The 19,422-nt window shown below is 36.2% G+C and overlaps 1 pseudogene; it reads left to right on the top strand.

Moving 5' to 3' along the window:
• The first annotated feature begins 424 nt into the window (after positions 1-424).
• LOC149247785 (putative kinase-like protein TMKL1) lies at positions 425-13,431 on the top strand (annotated as a pseudogene).
• The last annotated feature ends 5,991 nt before the right edge of the window (positions 13,432-19,422 follow it).

Raw genomic sequence — 19,422 nt, 5'->3', positions numbered from 1 at the left:
ATAAAGTTTCCCCCTAAAGAAGTATTCTAAGGAGCTGACAGCCCCTGGTAAGGATTCCAAGCATTAGCTAAGGGTGGAAAACTTTGAAATGAATTGACCGAGGGGTACGACACATTCCCTTGTTGGCCAAAAAATGGATTCCCAGCCCCTATCCCACTAACCGCAGGATTTTGTCCAACTTTGAAGGGGATTACTACCTTGACTTGTAAAAGGTAAAGGCATAGACCCTACTGTCAGATTGGAATGTGGTATATGACCACTTCCAAATGGGAAACCCTGAAAAGAAGTTGCTCCACTCATCATGGACGTGGAGGTGGTTGATGGTACATTCAATGGAATTAAAGGAATACCTTGAGAGGGCATTCCAAAAGGGAAAAATCCAAAACTAGATGCATTAGCTTGGGAACTTCCACTCGTCAACGTAATGGAAGTAGACCCAAATAAGGGTGTGACGGGAGTACTGGAAGGGATGGAAATAGTTCCTCCGCCTTGCACAGATATGAGAGTGTGCATACTCGCAACACTCATGGTGGACGCCATGCTTCTAGCAGTGGTCATCGAAGGGATAGATGTGTGTGGACCTAGGCTTCAAGGCTTGTGAGTTAGAGTTCCAACGTATAACAATACGTATGCATGTCAAGAGGGAGAGGAGAATTCAAAGCCACAACCGACTCTGAAAGCTCTTCTACTTCAATACTATCTTCTAACTGGAAGAGTACTCGAGAAAGAACTGGTGTGTTCCTCTCTAACTCTATAGTGGTACCAGGTCTATGTTGTGAACTAATTCCCCCAAGCAGAGGATCAATCTCCGATGTGCCCACTACCATTGGTTGAAAACCACTGGTAGAATCACTCCTACTCCTTCGAGGAGAAGGCTCTGGACTTGCAGGTGAAAGCCCACGAAGTCTACAGGACCGTCTAGGTGGTCAGTCAGCCACTTTGAATTATTTTTATAAGATCTACTTAAAGACTCACGAAAATTGAAAGCTAGGCCAACTAGGAGCATAGAACACACACTAAAAAATTTCCCTAAAGAGATCAGAAATCAAACAACTTCCAGTCATTTCTGCTCCGGGTGATTAGTACCGGACACCAAAATATAAGAATGTTAATAATAAGGGCCTTCCAAAAATAGACTGGGGTAATTACGTCCCAGGTCTACTAGTGAAGGTATCAGAGGTAGTTACACTGACCTCCAGACAACAGCCTTTGTTAGTGCAAGCCCCCAAGCTTCGCAAGGGTGTCCTCTAGAAGTACTGTTGAACGTGATGCAACATCAAGCTCAGGTGCGAAGGGATTCCCCTCCACAGCCACTTGTGTTGATCCCTAGGATCAACAACTAAAGACACCAACTCATATGAGAAGCGGGGCCAAACAGTCGTGAGGTAAGATCCGACAAGTAAGAGAGGGGGTATCTCTCATCCTTATCTTCACAAACCCTTGTGCCTAACTCCCAATCACGGAGCTTTCTTGGTCTCCCTAACACTATTGGATTTCACTTTTTAATCAGACTTATATGTTTTACAATTTAGAGTGGCCTTGGAGGGTTTACTCTCCTCTCGCCTAATCCAAGGCCCTAAATAAACCTAAAACTTGTTGGTGTATTCTGATGACAATACAAAAATTTCTAGTTTATTTTATTAAGTGCTTGATTTTAAGTGGTTGTTCTTTTAAGTCAAAGGGACAGTATGGAAATGAAACCGATGGTGTTTGTATGACACAAAAAGAAATTAATGAAAAACTAACTTATATGAAATGCACTTGTTTGTTCTTCGATCAAAAGCAACTTCTACTTGGGTTCTAAGAAACTTCTATAAAGAAAAAAAAATTTCCTTTTATTTTCTTATAGCAGACTTCACACTCACAAAAACTAAAAAGACTATTGATTCTTTAATGATGCAAAGCTACCCTAATGCAAGGTGTACATGATAATGCAAAATCCTAGATTATTCTTAAAAAAATGAAAGTAATTGTTTATAAGCCAACTTTAAGTGTTTGAAAAGAATATGAATTTTGAATACAAAATCTTCCCCAAACAAGAAGGACTAATAAAAAAATCACAAATCACTATCAAAAACAAAAAGAAACCAAAATGAAAACTTCGTAAAGAAAGAAAAAAACAATGTTTTTTAAGAACTTTTCTTTTTCAAAAAAAAAAACAATGAAAAAAACTTTTCAAAAGCACTCAAAATGCCACTAAAAACTCAAAGACCGAAAGCAAAGCACAAGGGAACTTTGTAAGTTACCAATTCAACCCGAATGAAAACTTGAACAAAAAAGGGCTTCAAATTACACTAAACGATCCAAAAGCAGCAAAAGAGCTTTGAGAAACTAACCAAGAAGTCAGGAAAGAAACACTTTTAAATTCACCAAAAAGAAACTTTCGAAAAGCAAGGAGAGGTGTAAATGACGGAAAGCAAAGCCAGTGGACCAATAGTCAAGGTTGACACAAGGATTGAAAATGATCTGTTGTTCCAGTAGACCAAAACAATCAAGAATCTCGATAAGAAGCCTTGTGTGTTAAAAAAAAATCATAAAACTCACTCAAAAGCAAACCTAGGCCCAAAACTTTTCAAAGCAGGAGAGAATTCAAAATAGTAAGCTCACTGAATAATTAAAATCTAAAGACAGAAACTGACCACTCAGAAACCAAACAGACCAAGAAACAAATCTTTCTGGGCAAAAATATTTGAAGAAAGCATGCAAAAAATGGTATACGCGACTATGTCCCTACACAGGTGCGTGTACACGTGCTTCTGACAAAAGAAACTCGCATATACGCGGTTTTAGTTCACAGAAACAAGCGTGTGTATGCTTTTGTAAATAGACAAAGGTGCGTATATTAAGTTTTACAAGAAAAATAAAAAGCAAGGCCTAATAAAAAAGATCAGACTTGAGGTCTGAGTTCCTACAGGAGCAGGCAATACTGACACAGCAAGAAAACCAAGAATTGAGCCTCGATTGACACAAAACAACCCAAACTAGGAATAACAAGATTGTTGTCCCCAGTGGAGTCACCAATTCTGTTACAGGAATAAGTCCCCTAGGGCTTTGGGTCAGAACCCCAATAGAGCAAGAGTAATCTATAGCAAGAAACACGCATACAACTCAGGCAACATGCTTAAATAAACAAACTATGTGTGGAGGAACACACTCGGATGTCCTTCATTTGGGTAGTTCCAGCAAGGGTTCAGACCATCTGCAACTCCTGACAATCTTCGAATATGCAAATCAACCAACTCAAATACACATAGTAGCGTAGAGATAAATCATTTTAGTGAAATCAACTTTATATCATATAAGAAAATGGTTAGTTATACATCAAAATAGTCATTCATACATGAATTATAACAATAACATCTGATGCATAAACAAAGTCGATCTCAGGAACAAGACAACATTTCCTTTTATTGTAGAAAACTATAATAAACATGGAAATAGTTCACCTGAGTCTTCCTCTTCCGGCTTAGTGGAACGATCCTCTAGGTCCGTCCAGTCCCAGTGTTCAATAACCTCCTTCCATAACCAATACCATGATATCTCAAGCAAATGGGAGAATATCAACACTCAAGGAAATAAGGGTTTCCTGAACTTGGGGAAGTGCTTGAAGGACAGGGATACTTCAGAATTGATCAGGGGATAATCTCAGTATAGTAATTCTATCTCTTCTCTCCTCCTTAAGGCCTTCCCATAGAAGTCTTTTTATACTTCTCCCAAATTAGTTTTTTAGTTGGGAAACAGTTGGGAACAGTTGGGCCACGGGCACTAGGAGGTAATCAACAGGTAAAACCCGTGAACTCCACCCATAGTTAAGGAAATTTAATTTTTTTAAGTGTTTTAACACATATACGTGGGTTGGGTATTGACTAACCTGTGTGTACATGCTTTTATCATAGGGAAAAGTAACATATAGGGAGTAAAAAATTGTTTTTAAAATATTTGGACCAAGTCTGGAAGGAGGGGTTGCCCTAGGCCATAAACCAAGCATCACAAATACCAAGGGAAATATTTGGAGCTATAACAAAGACAATGACCAACAACTCAAAGTCGCTCTCATAGGCCTTAGTGCCAGTGACTATGGACTTTTCTGAGCAGACCTGTGCCAATGAATCTAAGATTTGAGCCACTTTTCTAGCCCAGAATCCTGAACTCTACCTAGAACTTGTTACAACCTTCAAAATAATTCAAAGACATGATAACAATACTGAGTACTCATAATCAACATTAGGATTAGGCTTGAGCATCCCCAACTGGGACTGACATTATGTCAAACACTTGACATCAATGCAACCTACAGGTCTAGGATCATACAAGAGAGAGCATAAATGACTAAAAGAACTTATGAAGCATAACCAAAAGGATCACCTCCTTCTCCAATGAACTATTATATCATCAATTAGGTCTTGCATCCATCCATCTAACAATTATAAGTAAATACACGAAATAACCACAACATGAACCACTCACATAACCATGCTTATAACCAACATTAAACCATATAAATATCAGAGATATGGAAACCATTAAATCCACATATAAACAAGTACAAAAGTAAGAGAACTTAGCTTTTATTAATCATCGACAAATCCAACCAGATTTGGGACTTCCACGTACTACCCGAACATAGACATGGCTGAACCAAATCTCTCTTTCATCCAATCACCCCGTCCCATATTCCAAGAATGAACGTGGGATCTCATAGAACAACCAATCCAAGAAAAACCAAGGGAATCAACGGTTAAACCACCTCCACCTTCACCAAACTATCATCACATCAAAACCGGTGCTCTGATCACAACCAAAACAAATTTGGAATGCCATATGGAATCCATCACTATCCTTGAGGATTTTTTTGTCTCCTTGTCTCTCAATACCGTATCACTAGGCCCTAATTCTAGACCAGTCTCTCTGACTTTACTGCAACCGAAAACTAGATCACTAGGCCCTAAACTGAGACTTCCCTCCGACTTTACTGTGTATCCCACCAAAATTGGTCAAGGGATTCCTGGGCCTTTGGGAATGAACCTTGAGACCACCTCCACCCACGATTCGGAAATCCATCTAGCAAACCAAAGCTCAAAAAACCAAATAAACATCCAAACACCATGGCATCTAGAAAAAGGCAATGCTAGGCTGAAACCACTGTCATAACCTGGTAAAACCATGCCACCAACAATAAGAGAACCATATGCCAACATGTAGAGCCATGCATGTCCGAACCATCTAGGAAATCACACATGTAAAAGGTTACCTGCAACTATTCCTGTTGAAGTTGCCTGATCCTGCTTTTCCTTCCTCGATCCTTGCTTTTCTTCCTTTCCATTTTCTTTCTTTTCCTTCCTTGATGCAAAGATAAAGTGCTCCAAAAAACTCTAAGTGACCAAGAGTAAGTGAGAAACATAATATAATGAGAGAGCTCCAAACTTGAACTGAAAAAAGGTTAGCCAAAATCTTGCGCACTGATCCTTAGAATCCTTTTTATTAATGAGTCCTCTATTATCTTCATTTTCCATTATTTTCCTTTAATTTTCTCCTCACATGAAACCTGTGACCTTTCACCTTACTTTTCTCCTAATTTCCTTTATTTTCATAAATAAATATGCCAAAAATGATTTTTTTTCCTTTGCCTTAGCCTTTGCCAATTTTCATTAGCCAAAACACACATCCAGTGATGCCCACTAGGATATCATTATCCAAAATTCAACTTGTAATAAGTGTCCCTTAACTGTGGTATTATTTTTCCTTTATTAACTTTTATTACATGAAATTTTCACGACAGTTGTTACAGTGTTAAACCCTAGCTACAACAAAGCCTATGTGCTCTATAATAATTATTTTTACTAAAATTGTCTTAATCATTAAGTCATTCCATGCCCATAGTTAAAGCATTTGTTTATTACATATTACAAGAAGGAACAAGAACATACAAGAAGCATAAACAAAGCACATACCCATCAAATATAAACCATAGTTTTATAGTGGGAAACTTTGACACAGAAAGGTAAATCCACTTTAAATCCATTATCTTCACTATCAAATATGTCCATTACATAGCTTGACCATGTATCTAATCCATCCACTGAATTACATGTCCCAGTGCACATTCCATCTTAGCACTGTCCAATATCCTATAAACAATGTAAGATAGTTCATGAGGCATGTAAGAGATTTATGTTGCATGGAAAATTTCTCCCAATGCTTTCTCTCTTAAACTCAATTCTATAAATATGACATAGTTGATCTCTAGCTTAAACCCTAGTGTGGCCATTAAGGCTAGCCTACAATCATTTAAATAACGTTATAGAGAACCATTTCCTGAATGGTGGTTTCATTGATGCCAATATCAGTTATTGAATTCTCTTACTATATATCATCAATTGGAAGCTCCATTTGTCAAACCGTTAGAAAACATTTAGAAAAATGTTCCTAAAAATATTAATTCAAGTAATAACATGGAAAAAAATTGTTTGTGGAGAGTTTTAAAATTTATTTTGAAATGGACATATAACAATTAGAATTTAAAACTCCGTAGGTGCTTGCATATTTCTCGCATCTCTTGCTTTATAACCTCATCGTCAAACAAGGAAAACATGTTATTCATGATTGATTTATTTCAAGCTATGTAATAACACTTAAAAAAAAAGGGAAAATAGAGGAATCATGAATAACAGGTTTTCCTTTTTCGACGATGAGGTTATAAAGCAAGAGATGCAAGAAATATGCATGCACTTATGGAGTTTTCATTACATCACGGATCATTAGTATCTAGCTTGGATTATGAGTATGATGTTTTATTAACCTATGTTTTTTTTTATCCATAACAAAGTTGAAAACATATTATGCATAACGAGTGGAGGAATAATATGGCCCAACTAAGGTGGTGCCCCATTCAACTACAAAACACAATTTTTACCAATCATTGTTTAGGTTGTTCAGATAGATAAATCTATAAATAATTTGTTTGGTTGTGAAAGATCTCATGCTCGATCAAAAATGTATACCCATATTGGGCTCAAAATAGCGAAGAGAGAATAATGTGGCGCTCAAACTACAACATTTTATAACTTACGTTTTGATCCATTGTATGGTCTAACTCTGCTAAAAATAGTAACTAGTTGTCGAGTATTGATTACTTTTAACCCTTTTTTTAATGGGACGAAACAACAGTTATTAGTCAATAACAAAGAGACTAGGTATGAAGAAAATGATTACATTATGGTTTTCGAACACTGAATGAATCAACGGGATAACAACCAAAGTAATAACTGTAAAAAAATGTCCATTCTCAGATATCGATTGTAGTGAAGAGGTGAAACAATATATTGTTCGAGGTTCTTCTTATGAATTATCACTATTGATTATGGAGGCAAAGTTGTTATTGTTGATTACATTATTGTTAATGTATATTTTGTTTTGTTTGTATGTTCTATTGAGAATATAGAAGGGATTGTATTACTGCCCGTGTAAGGAACTGTGAATGTTTGATGAATCAAATAGTGTCATGCTCTAGATATTGTAGTGTTGCATGTGTTGGTAGTGTGTTTGACAATTGAAACAAAGTTTAGAAGGAGAATTTATGTTGCAGGTTGATACCAATTAGAAATTGTTCAGTACGAGTGTGGAGAATAGGGTATCGTGGAGAACTTATTGATGCCATGTATAATAGAGGCTTGTGGTTCTTGTATTGACATCAATATTTTGATAAGAAGCAAAGGCACTAAAGTAGTGTTCTTGATGGTAGTGGTTGGACAATGACAGTAATATAGTGAGAAGTACATATCTCAAGTACAGTTACAAGAGTAGTGACATTAATAGTAGTATTGCGGCTACATATCAGAAATTTACAATTGGACAAAGTAGTGGGAGTATATTAAGTGCATGGTATCAATAGTGGTAACACTAGGGTTTATTTGTTGAATGTATCTTTGAGCCATGTTGATGTATTGAGCAAAGATAATTTAGTAGAAATTTGTCGAGAGTTTGGTTGGCTTTGATTGAAGTTGTTAGGTAGTGTTTATGTTTATGTGGATAGATGATTTGTGTTGTGATTTATATTTTTGGATGCTAGGGTTTCAAATATATGCTTAAAAAGTATTTTTCTTGTTTATTTGTCGAGAATAAGAAGTTGAGCTACTTCTGAAGTTGAAAAATTTAGGGTTGATCATTGACATATTGTTGTGCAAACCTGGCTAGGGTTTTGAGGAGTAGATCTAATGACTTGAGCAGAGAAGTTGTAATGAAATTGACAAAGGTTATTTTTGTTCCTAAGTAGTATCAACATTTATATTGTTGGATACATATTGATGATGAAAAGAAATAGATTTTATGGTTGGATAGATATTGATGATGAGAAGAAACGGATTTTATGGTTGGATAAATATTGTATTGCATTTTGTTAAAGCCTATTTAGCAACATGAATTGATGATGAGCATAAATATATTTGTTTTTGATGACATTGTATTGAAAATTTGACATTTCTTGCAATTAGGGTTTCATAATTACTACATTACGAAGACTAGATTGGTTATGTAGAATTTTTGTCATTGCGTGAATAGTTGATTGATGCAAGGGTTTTTTGTATTACATGATCGGCTGTGATGACACATTGCAGTGTTGGTGTTCAACAAAAGAAGATTTGATTGAAGCTAACGTTGATGTACAATTTGAGTAGAACCAGATTGGATTGAGAAGAGATTATATTGCAGGTTATTTTGTATTTATTTTGTGCATAGTTGGATCCAGTCTTAAAATTGTTAAACATGGCTTATCAGAGTGAGCTAAAGGTTGGAGTGTTCAGAACAAGTGGCAGGTTGTTGATTAGGGTGGTAGGTTGGTGCAAGGAAGGAAAGTGGAGTCTCCTTGGGTTGGAGCATAAGAACACTTTAGGGAGTAATGGTGGTGGTCGGATAGATCGAAGCCTACACATCGTGTTGAAGCATCCTTCTAGTTTCAGTTGGTAAATAGGATTTTGGATCATACTTCAGGTTGGAGCTTGTAAACCAAGGTGTTGGAGCGTCCTTCCAATTGGAGCTGATAATCCAAGGCATTGGAATTTCCGTTAGGTTGGAGCCTGTAAATCAAGGAAAATTTTAAGAACCTCCCTAAATTTATATGCATAATAAATGGGTGAATCCCCGTGATATGTAGGAAAAGTGGAAGGTGATTTTATTAATAATATAATATGTATATATAATTTTTTTGGCGAATCTCTCACCAAATAATATTATCTTGTAAAATCATGGCAAATCACTAGTAGAAAATGCCGAATCTCCAAGAAATACAAGGATTGTTGCAGTCTCTCTTTAGAAAATATCTATAATAAGCCTCTATAAAAGGAATAATTCAACCATATTCAAAGCCTAATAATTTAGTGTGGTTGAGAGTAAAAATGCTCTCAAACCACCTACATATCAGAAACATTACAAATGAAAAATAAAATAATAATAATAATAATATAATATCCAAGTGGAAACCTCATTAATTCACTTGGGAAAGACCTTTGGCTGAAAATCACCATGGAAGAAACCTTAGGTATAAATAAGGGCATTCCTCCTCATGAAAACCCTATTAGGATAAATGGGGTAAGGCACTAGTGAAAACCGGAAATGGCATCAATATCTTGACAAGAAAAATGAAAAACAAAGGAATAAAGGGAGGAGAAGAAAACTTTTGGTTCATAAGTGTTTTCAAGTACACAGACACTAAATATGGCTAGCAATAGGCCAATGGAGATCTCAAACTAGATTGAGAAACAAATCATTTCAAGATACCTACACCAATAAAACAATTGGAAGGATTAATGTATCTATATAAAAGTCATCACAACAAAGAAACATTGTACATCCTATTACAAGTTCTATTTGCAAGAATCATAATCATCATCTTTATTATCGATGCACCATACTAATTGTAGCAAGCACCATTTCCATGTCCCATTAGCATTTTTCATATTCACCATATTTGTTGCAAAACAATTGTATGTTTCCATTAGAAAAAAAAGTGCTCTTACTATTGTCCTGGAAAATAATACAATACAATTTCTCCCATTGTTGAAGGTTATACATCACACAAATCATCACCGATACCATCATGAATGAAAACCTTCTTCAATAATATTCAACATACACAACCCCATGTGGTTTTCTCTGAATAACATTGATACCACCAACTCCTCCCGACATGCCATCACTGCTCATCTCCGTGATTGGTTGTCAGATGGGAGTTCACAAATGTATACATAAATGGGATGGAATGAAGGGAAATAATGTCCATCATCTCAAACAAAGGTATTCAAATATGATTATGGAAACACATGACTGTAATTATGGCCCTGTTCATGAACCTCACCTTGTGAAGATGGAGAAGGTCACAATTAGTTAATAAGTTGGCGCCCAAATTTAATCCCATTTGGTTCCATTGATATTATGGTTCCAAGTAGATCTGCTTTATCTTTCAAGCTGGTGGACACTATTTTGTTGGTCTCTCCCATGTGATATTTTCCTTACGTCCCCTATCCCACTCCACCAATACCTTGTTTTATCAAAATCCATGTCTCATCCTTGTTCTTCCCCTAGCCATCACATAAGTCAAGGTCAAGGAGTCTCCTTGCACATGAGAGAACAAGATGACATAAAAGACTTTGTAGAATATTATTTGGAGCATACCCCTAGGGTAGCTAGAGAGGAATTGAAATGATTGAAAATGAATAAAGAGTGGGAAGAAAATTTCTATCAGATACAGAGGTTGGATAAAATATACCACAGTGGAATCCATACCTAGGCAATACTAGATCAAGGGACACCCAATATATGTAAACAACATAATATATCTATTGGAAAATAAAAACTACCTTGGGTAAATTCATGTTAGAAAGAAGTGAGTCCCAATAGGAGATTCTCTTATGCATAGATAGTCTACAATTACAAGTGTACAATTTGGATTACAAGGTGACTTCTCTTTCCAAGAAAGTAGTAGAATTAGGATTTTCTAAGAACAAGGAAGAGGAGGTTTCACCTTCACCGGAACAAGTAGATTCCCCCTAATGATGGTTAAGTTTTTTTATTATTTTTATTTTTATTTTTTAGATTAGCGTATACAACCTTATCATTAGCTATAGTTTTAATTCTTTCATTTCTTTGTTTGATAGTCTTAGGTTACATGACTTATTATGCCGTAATGTGTTTCCCTTTGAGAAGAACTCCCCCCGAATGCCATTGTACACCATTTGGCACTATCAATCTTGTGTTAGACGATTGAACTATTATGAGCCGTCAGATGTGAGTTTTAGTTGGTTAAGTGTGTTAGTTTTTAATCGAAAATTGAAATACTATGACCCGTCAGATGCGAGTTTTAGTTAGTTAGGTGTGTTAGTTTCCCTATAAGTCATGATGAAGGAGGAGGCCGCTCATTCGTCTTCATGTTGTACCCAAAGCATGACACCAATCAATTGATAGATGTGAGTTCTTGGAGCAACGAAAGCTGCTCGGATGCTCTGTCTTCATGTTGTACCCAAAGCATGGTGCCAATCAATTGATAGTTGTGATTTCTTGCAGTAACAAAAGTTTTTGGGCTAATTTATCAGATGGGAGAAACCATAAAATCTAGGCTCTTGAAAAACTAGGAAATTTTACTGGAGATGAGAAACCAGAAGATCAAGGGAAAGGGTTTAAGGTACTCTATAGAAGATGGCTAACCACCACTGAGTTTGAGTAAACATAGTGTTCAAATGGATGAACCATGCCAACCTTTACCATCTCAATTGCACACATTACCACTTGATTTACATAAAAGTGTGTCTTCCATAAATGATTCTTTAGGTATTTCTTTCTTGCAAGAAAATATATTCAACCTATAAGAAGGAGGTCGCTCACTCATCTTTGAGATGTGCCCAAAGCATGGCGCAAATCAATTTATAGTTGCGAGTTCTTGGAGCAATGAAAGTGTCTTTTCTACTCTGTCGAGTGTGAGAAACCAGAAAAACCAGGCTCTTGAAAAACTAGAACATTTTACTAGAGATGAGAAACTAGAAAATTGAGGGCAAGGATTAAGGTACTTTGTAGAAGATTGTTGAGCACCAATGAGTTTGAGTAAACATAGTGCTCAAATGGATGAAAAATTCCAACCTTTACCATCTCAATTGCACACATTACCACTTGATTTGGATAAAAGTGTGTCTTCCACAAATGATTCTTTAGGTATGGAAAGAGAAAGATGTAGCACAAGCGAAATCCATGCATCTGGATCTGTGTGCATCTCGTGGATCTTGTTTTAGATGGTAATGATTTGAGCAGTTATATACAAGAGCCTACTTTTCCTAATGTTACATGAAATAATTTGCAGATTTTAGACTTCATTAGTAACAATCTGCAAGGGCTTGTGCCTCTGTTTCTTAAATAGTTTCATGGTTTGCAAGAGTTGGATTTGAGCAATAACTCTGTCTGGTGCAATACATAAAGCTCTTATCCAACTGAATTTATGAAGTTTGAATTTGTCTCTTAACAATCTTAGTGGACCCATTCTGTTGTTTTCACTAAGTTTTGGTAGTGATTCATTTGCAGGAAACAAGCACTGTCGGCCTCCTCTTGCACCTTATGCTAGAACTCAAGTTCATAGGCATTATGGATTGAAACCTAGGGAGGTTGCAAAAATTTTTATTGCATTGATGAAAACAATTGTTGTTTGTGTGTCCTTGTTGATAGGCATTGGAAGTGCCCACAATATGAAAGTGCTGGGAGGAGGAGGGGACCCCTCTTTGAATGAATTGGAAGATGAAGAAACAATGGAGGGTAGATTAGTGATTTTTGAAGGGGATAACCTCATGGTTGAGTATGTGTTGAATGCATCAGGTCGAGTACTAGGTAAGACCAGATATGACACTATCTACAAACCCAATCTTAGCCAAGGAGGAACTATTGCTCCCCTGACTTGCAAGGACTGAAAAAATACTTACCTATAATTAAGGATTTGGGTGGCATTCGGCATGAAAATATAGTCCCTCTCAGAGAATTTATGAAAGAAAAAGAGAGAAGATTCTTGTATATGATTATCATAAGAAAGGCAACTTGGTTGACCTTCTTCATGATAAATTGTCATTTTGAAACCCAAGAATAAGGAAGATTTTCTCTGTTGTCCTTGCTTTTGCAGATGCTCGAGGTGGGAGACCCTCTTTGAACTGGGCTCGCAGCCACAAGATTGTTCTTGGAGAAGCAAGAGGACTTTCCCACCTTCACACTAGGATGGAAACTCCCATCATTCATGGAAACCTCAAATACAAGAATGTTTTGGTGCATGAAAACTATGTGGCATACCTTACTGATTATATTCTAGAACAATTAATGACCCTACCATCTGCTGCTCAGATGATGAATGTAGCTACACTTGAGGGATACAAGACATTCTCCTGTCAGAAATACTCATTGGGAAGAAACTAGGAAACAATGAGAGCTCTGACGAATTTGTGGATTTTCCTTCTATTATGAAGACAACTGTGTTCGAGGAGAAAATGTTGGATCTGTTTGATGTTGATATCTTGAGGGGATTAAGAAGTCCTATAGATGATGGATTAGTTTGAGCACTACAACTTGTAATGGGTTGTTGTGCACCTTCTCAATCGGTGAGGCCAGATACTAAGGCTTTCATCCAACAACTAGCGGAGATAAGGCCTAAGACTCCTTCTGCATTATATACTCCCATTGATACTAGGAGTGAACTAGCACTTGCATTTTAGCTTCATGTTAATTATTTGTACTCACCTTTAGGTACTTTTATACCTCTCCATTTGCATGCTTTACTCTGCTTTTTCTATTGCTTTGATGTAATCTTTAATGTAGAAGACATCTATGAAATCCAAGGGAGTAAATAACTGAGCATGCAACAATGGAAAAATCCAAAATTTGCATGGTTACATGCTAGCAGTAGGGATGAATTTAATTAAGTATCCATAGATTTGAGGTATTGGAAGGTATTTACATTTTCATTCCTTTTTCAAGACCCTGTGTTTGGCTTTAGTGTCATGTTTTTAGTGAACTTCCTGAATCATTCAGATTTGTATGGCAGGTGAAGAAGTTCACCAAAAATGTCAAATTAAACAGCAACACAGGGTCCTCCCTAAATAGCAGGAGGACTAGAAAACATGATCTCCATTTATGTTTCTTGTGTTATGCACTTCCTCATGAAAATATAGTCCCTCTCAGAGAATTTTATGAAAGAACAAGAGAGAAGCTTCTTGTATATGATTATTAGAAGAAAGGCAACTTGGCTAACCTTCTTTATTGTAAGTTGCCATTTTGAAACCCAAGACTAAGGAATATTTTCACTGTTGTCTTTTGTTTCTTCTCCAAAATTAGGAAAATTGATTAGATCATATCCTCCATTCATAGAATATCAACTATACATGGATTACAAAGATTCAAATAAAGTTTGGCCTTGAAAGTTGGCTATATCCTCTATAACCAGCAAAACGACATTTGTAGGGCCCTGTGAAATGGGCCATTGCACTGATATAACTGATGGCCTTTTGGCCTCTTCATTTTAAAGTTTTTATATTGTTGACAAGACATGAATTTCACTTCCAAAATAAATGCATTTCTCCCAAATATATAGCACAAGTAGAAAATACTATCACTTTACCTGGAATGTATCCACGGACTGCTTCTACTTGGAAATTGAAGTTAGGATTGCAATAATAAGATTCAAGAGGCCATGGGATAGCCAGATATTAAAAAAATATGAAGAATGTACTAGATTTATGCATCTCAAATACACTTAAGTTAGGCTTTAGATTCAATATGAAGTCTTGCAATGCTCTCTTCTTCATTTAGGAAAATCCTCATATTGTAGGTATGTGCGCTTGGTCCTTACTTTGTCTTACTCATAAAAAAATATCCTTGCTTTTGAAGATGCTCGGGTTGGAGGCCGGGAGCTGGGCTCGCAGGCACAAGATTTTTCTTGGTGCAGCAAGAGGACTTCCCACCTTCACACTGGGCTTGAAACACCCATCATTCATGGAAAACTCAAATACAAGATTGTTTTAGTGGATAAAAACTATGTGGCATATCTTACTAATTATAGTCTAGACAAGTTAATGACCGTGCCATCTACTGCTCAAATGATGAATGCAACTACACTTGAGGGCTACAAGGCATTCTCCTATTAGAAATACTGATTGGGAAGAAATGAGGCAAGAATGAGAGCTCTTGCAAATTTGTGGATTTTCCTTCTATTGTGAAGACTACTATCTTGGAGGAGAGTATGTTGGATCTGTTTGATATTGATACCTTAAGGGGATTAAGAAGTCTTGTAGATGATGGATTACTTCGAGCACTACAACTTGCGATGGGTTATTGTGCACATTCTCCATTAGTGAGACTAGATATTAAGGTTTTCATCCAACAACTAGAGGAGATAAGGCCTAAGACTTATTCTTCCTTATATACTCCCACTGATACTAGGAGTGAACTAGCACTTGCATTTTAACTTCATGTTCATTATTTGTACTCATCTTTAGGTAGTTCTCTGCCTCTACATTTTAATTCTTTACTTTTATTTTTTTCTATTGCTTTGATGTAATATTTAATGTAGAATACATCTTTCAAATCCATGGGAGTAAATGCATGAGGAGGCAACAATGGAAAAATCCAAAATTTGTACGGTTACACCATAGCAGTAGGGATGAATTTAGTTAAGTATCCACAAAGTTGAGGTATTGGAAGGTATTTCCATTTTCTGTCCTTTGCGAGGACCCTATATTTGGCTTTAGTGTCAGGGGTTTTTAGTGAACTTCCCCAATCATTCAGATTTGTATGGTAGGTGAAGTAGTTCACCTGAAATGTTAGATTAAATGCCAACACAATGTCCTCCTTGAATAGCAGGAGGACTAGCAAACATGATCTCCATCTCTCTTTCCTGTATTATGCACATTCGCATGAAGGAAAAGGAGAAATACCTAGCACTTGGTGTTCTCCACTTCGACCAAAGTGCATGAATTGTTCATTCCATGGCATGGCTTAAGTAGGATTTCATGAAGGGACAATGAAACAAACTTTGGTGCATGGACTAGAGAGTGAGAGAATGTTGTGTAACTTAGTCCATATTTGAATGGGTACACTAATTTCCCTCTGTAAAATATGTTATTTAAGCCTAGGTAACTAGTTGTAGGATCATGATGCATGTTAATGTTTTTCATGGGCACTTTTGTTGCAAATTCTTCAGGATACCACGTTATAGGAAATCTCCCACCTGTGTAAAATTCAAGAAGGAATTTGATTGTTTCATCATCCTAGCAGTTATGCTAGTGATTATAATCTTCTCGAATAATTGGTTGTAAAAACATTGAAATTGACATCTCTGGCAATTTGACAGTTCTAGGGACTCAGTAGGTTTGAGGTTAATATGAATCTATGATTTTGAGGTTAAGATGAATCTATGCTAGTATAGAAGGTCAAGATAGACATGTAAATATACCTAGATTGTGCTAACCAAAAATTATGTTAGTCAATGCATCTCCTCCATCTTGGCCCAAATATCCCACCCACATAATGCTGCATATCTTCATATTATCTATGGAAAATGAAATGTCCATTTTGCCCCTAACATTACTACTAATATCAATGTTCCTCTTGCTGCATCTGTTGTGTTTAATACCAGTTGTTCTTGTTGTCCATGCAATAATAGGTTCACTCTGTTATGCCCCTCTGCTTCTATTGTTTGGTCTACTCCTATGATTATCACAATGGCATCTGCTTGAGATTCTGCCTCAAAAACCTCACAAAATCTGTCTTCCTTCATTCCCAAGCAATGGAATGCACAAAACAAGAAATAAAGCGGATGAAGATAATCTGTCATTTTGGAATTTATTTACTCTATTTTTTTCTTCTTACAATGAAAAAAGAAGGTTCACCAGATAGAGAAGGGTGAGGAAAGAAATTGATTTGATACTATTACTAAAATGGGTGAATTATAGATATGTGGGTCATGTACAATGATGTAAAGCACGTCTTTGTTGTTTTTGAAACTATGTTAGTGTCTATGTGTAATATGCATGGATGCTAGCATAAATGGGGCAATTGTATGAGAGAATAAGAGAGATGAAATGAAAAGGAAGGCCAACCAGTTATATGGGATCATAAGTTTGAAATATATGTATAAGAAATGCCTACCATATTCACCTTCATTGATAATTCCTTCACGATGCTTTACTTGATGCAAGTACCTTGCTCCTCACCTTGTAGATTTTGAGGCATAATAGTCCTCTTTTTATAAAACTCATAAGATAATTCCCATTTATTAAATATGGATCAAATCAAGATTATAAAAATCCAACATTAAAGGTATTATTAAACGATACACTAATCAAGGATTTCATTCACTGTTATCTTAAAAAACGATTGAAAGACATAATAGAAAAAGGATGGATCCAATCTTATGGAACTCGAGAGATAAAGGTACTACTGAGTTCAACAATCTGAGATTTCATCCAATATTACCTCAAAAATAATTGAAAAGAATCAGAGAAAGGGGATTTCCCATCATTAAATGGGGGTGAAATTAGACAATGTTTATTCATTTATTAAGGAAAAAAACAAAAAGAGTATGTTGCCTTACATTCAGGGAAAACATATTTCATCACACATTTGTTTTCAAATGACTTAATATAGATGCATTATATCACAAATATCATGAATATTGTTTTTTCAATAATAAAAAATACCAATGGTACTTTCTTTTTGTTTAAAAGAACCACAAAATTGTTTTTTCAATTAGAGTGGAACTAAACCTCCTATGTATTTCCACTTAGAGCCAACACTATGAATTTTTTTTCAATCACAGTGGTGTAAAAAATACTTGTAGACTTTCAAGCAAAGGCAACAATGAAGCTCCACCAACTAGCCTAACCTTGTGAAAGCTTCCAAACTATTAAACTACATCACAACAACTACACCGAATTTTTAGGAGTTGTTTCTCAATAATTTCACTCTGATCTCTCATATTAGATAATCCACTTAGGATCTTACTCTTTTTTAAATATATATTCATTCAATTTCAACACAAAGGGCATGCTTTTTATCACCAACATGAAGAAGGTGAGAACCAAAAATCCACTGCTTCACACCACTCCCATCCACAATACTCAGATCTTTGCACACATCAATTTTGAAATGCACTCTTTCTCTACTCCTGCACCAACGTGGACTTTTCTGAAGCTCATCATGTGCTTCTGTGGAGTTCCCTAAAAAGAAGGAGGACTAGACAACATGAGCACAACATGATCTCCATCTTTGTTTCCTGTGTTATACATGTCTGCATGAAGGTGAAAGAGAAATCTATGGCACTTGGTTTTATCCACTTTGATCGAAGCATGGGAATTGTTCATTCCATGGCATGAAACCAAGAAAGAATGAGAGCTATGACGAATTTGTGGATTTGCCTTCTATTGTGAAGATTTTTGTATTAGAGGAGAGTACATTGGATCTGTTTGATGTTGATATCTTGAGGGGATTAATAAGTCCTGTAGATGATGGATTACTTTGAGCACTACAACCTGCCATGGGTTGCTATGCACCTTCTCCATCAGTGAGACCAGATATTAAGGTTTTCATCGAAAAACTGGAGGAGATAAGGCCTAAGACTCATTCTGCTTTATATACTTCCACTGATACTAGGAATGAACTAGCCCTTGCATTTTAGCTTCATGTTCATTATTTGTACTCACCTTTACACAATTTCCTTCCTCTCCATTTGCATGCTTTACTCTACTTTTTCTATTTCTTTGATGTAATATTTAATGTAGAAGACATCTTTCAAATCCATGGGAGTAAATACCTGAGGAGGAAACAATGGAAAAATCCAAAATTTGCATGGTTACACTCTAGCAATAGGGATGAATTTAATTAAGTATCCACATAGTTGAGGTATTGGAAGGTACTTCCACTTTCTTTCCTTTATGAGGACCCTGTGTTTGGCTTTATTTTCCGGGATTTTTAGTGAACTTCCCCAGTCATTAAGATTTGTATCGAAGGTGAAGAGTTTCACCTGAAATGTCAGATTAAACGCCAACACATGGTCCTCCTTAAATAACAGGAGGACTAGAAAACATGATCTCCATCTCTCTTTCCTGTATGTTGCACGTCTGCATGAAAATATAGTCCCTCTCAGAGAATTTTATGAAATAACAAGAGAGAAGATTCTTATATGTGATTATCAGAAGAAAGGAAACTTGGTTGAACTTCTTCATGGTAACTTGTCATTTTGAAACCCAAGACTAAGGAAGATTTTCTTTGTTGTCTTTTGTTTCTTCTCCAAAACTAAGAAAATTGATTAGATTACATCCTCCATTCATAGGATATCAATTGTACATGGATTACAAAGATTCAAATAAAGTCTAGACTTGAAAGCTGGCTATATCCTCTATGACCAACAAAACA

The sequence above is a fragment of the Pinus tabuliformis genome, chromosome 7 (assembly GCF_031772625.1).
Source record: "Pinus tabuliformis cultivar Carrire ecotype Pingquan chromosome 7, CPIR1, whole genome shotgun sequence".
In the NCBI taxonomy this organism is placed as follows: Eukaryota; Viridiplantae; Streptophyta; class Pinopsida; order Pinales; family Pinaceae; genus Pinus; species Pinus tabuliformis.
Note: the sequence above shows the minus strand (reverse complement) of the source record. Positions and strands in the feature narration are given on the sequence as shown.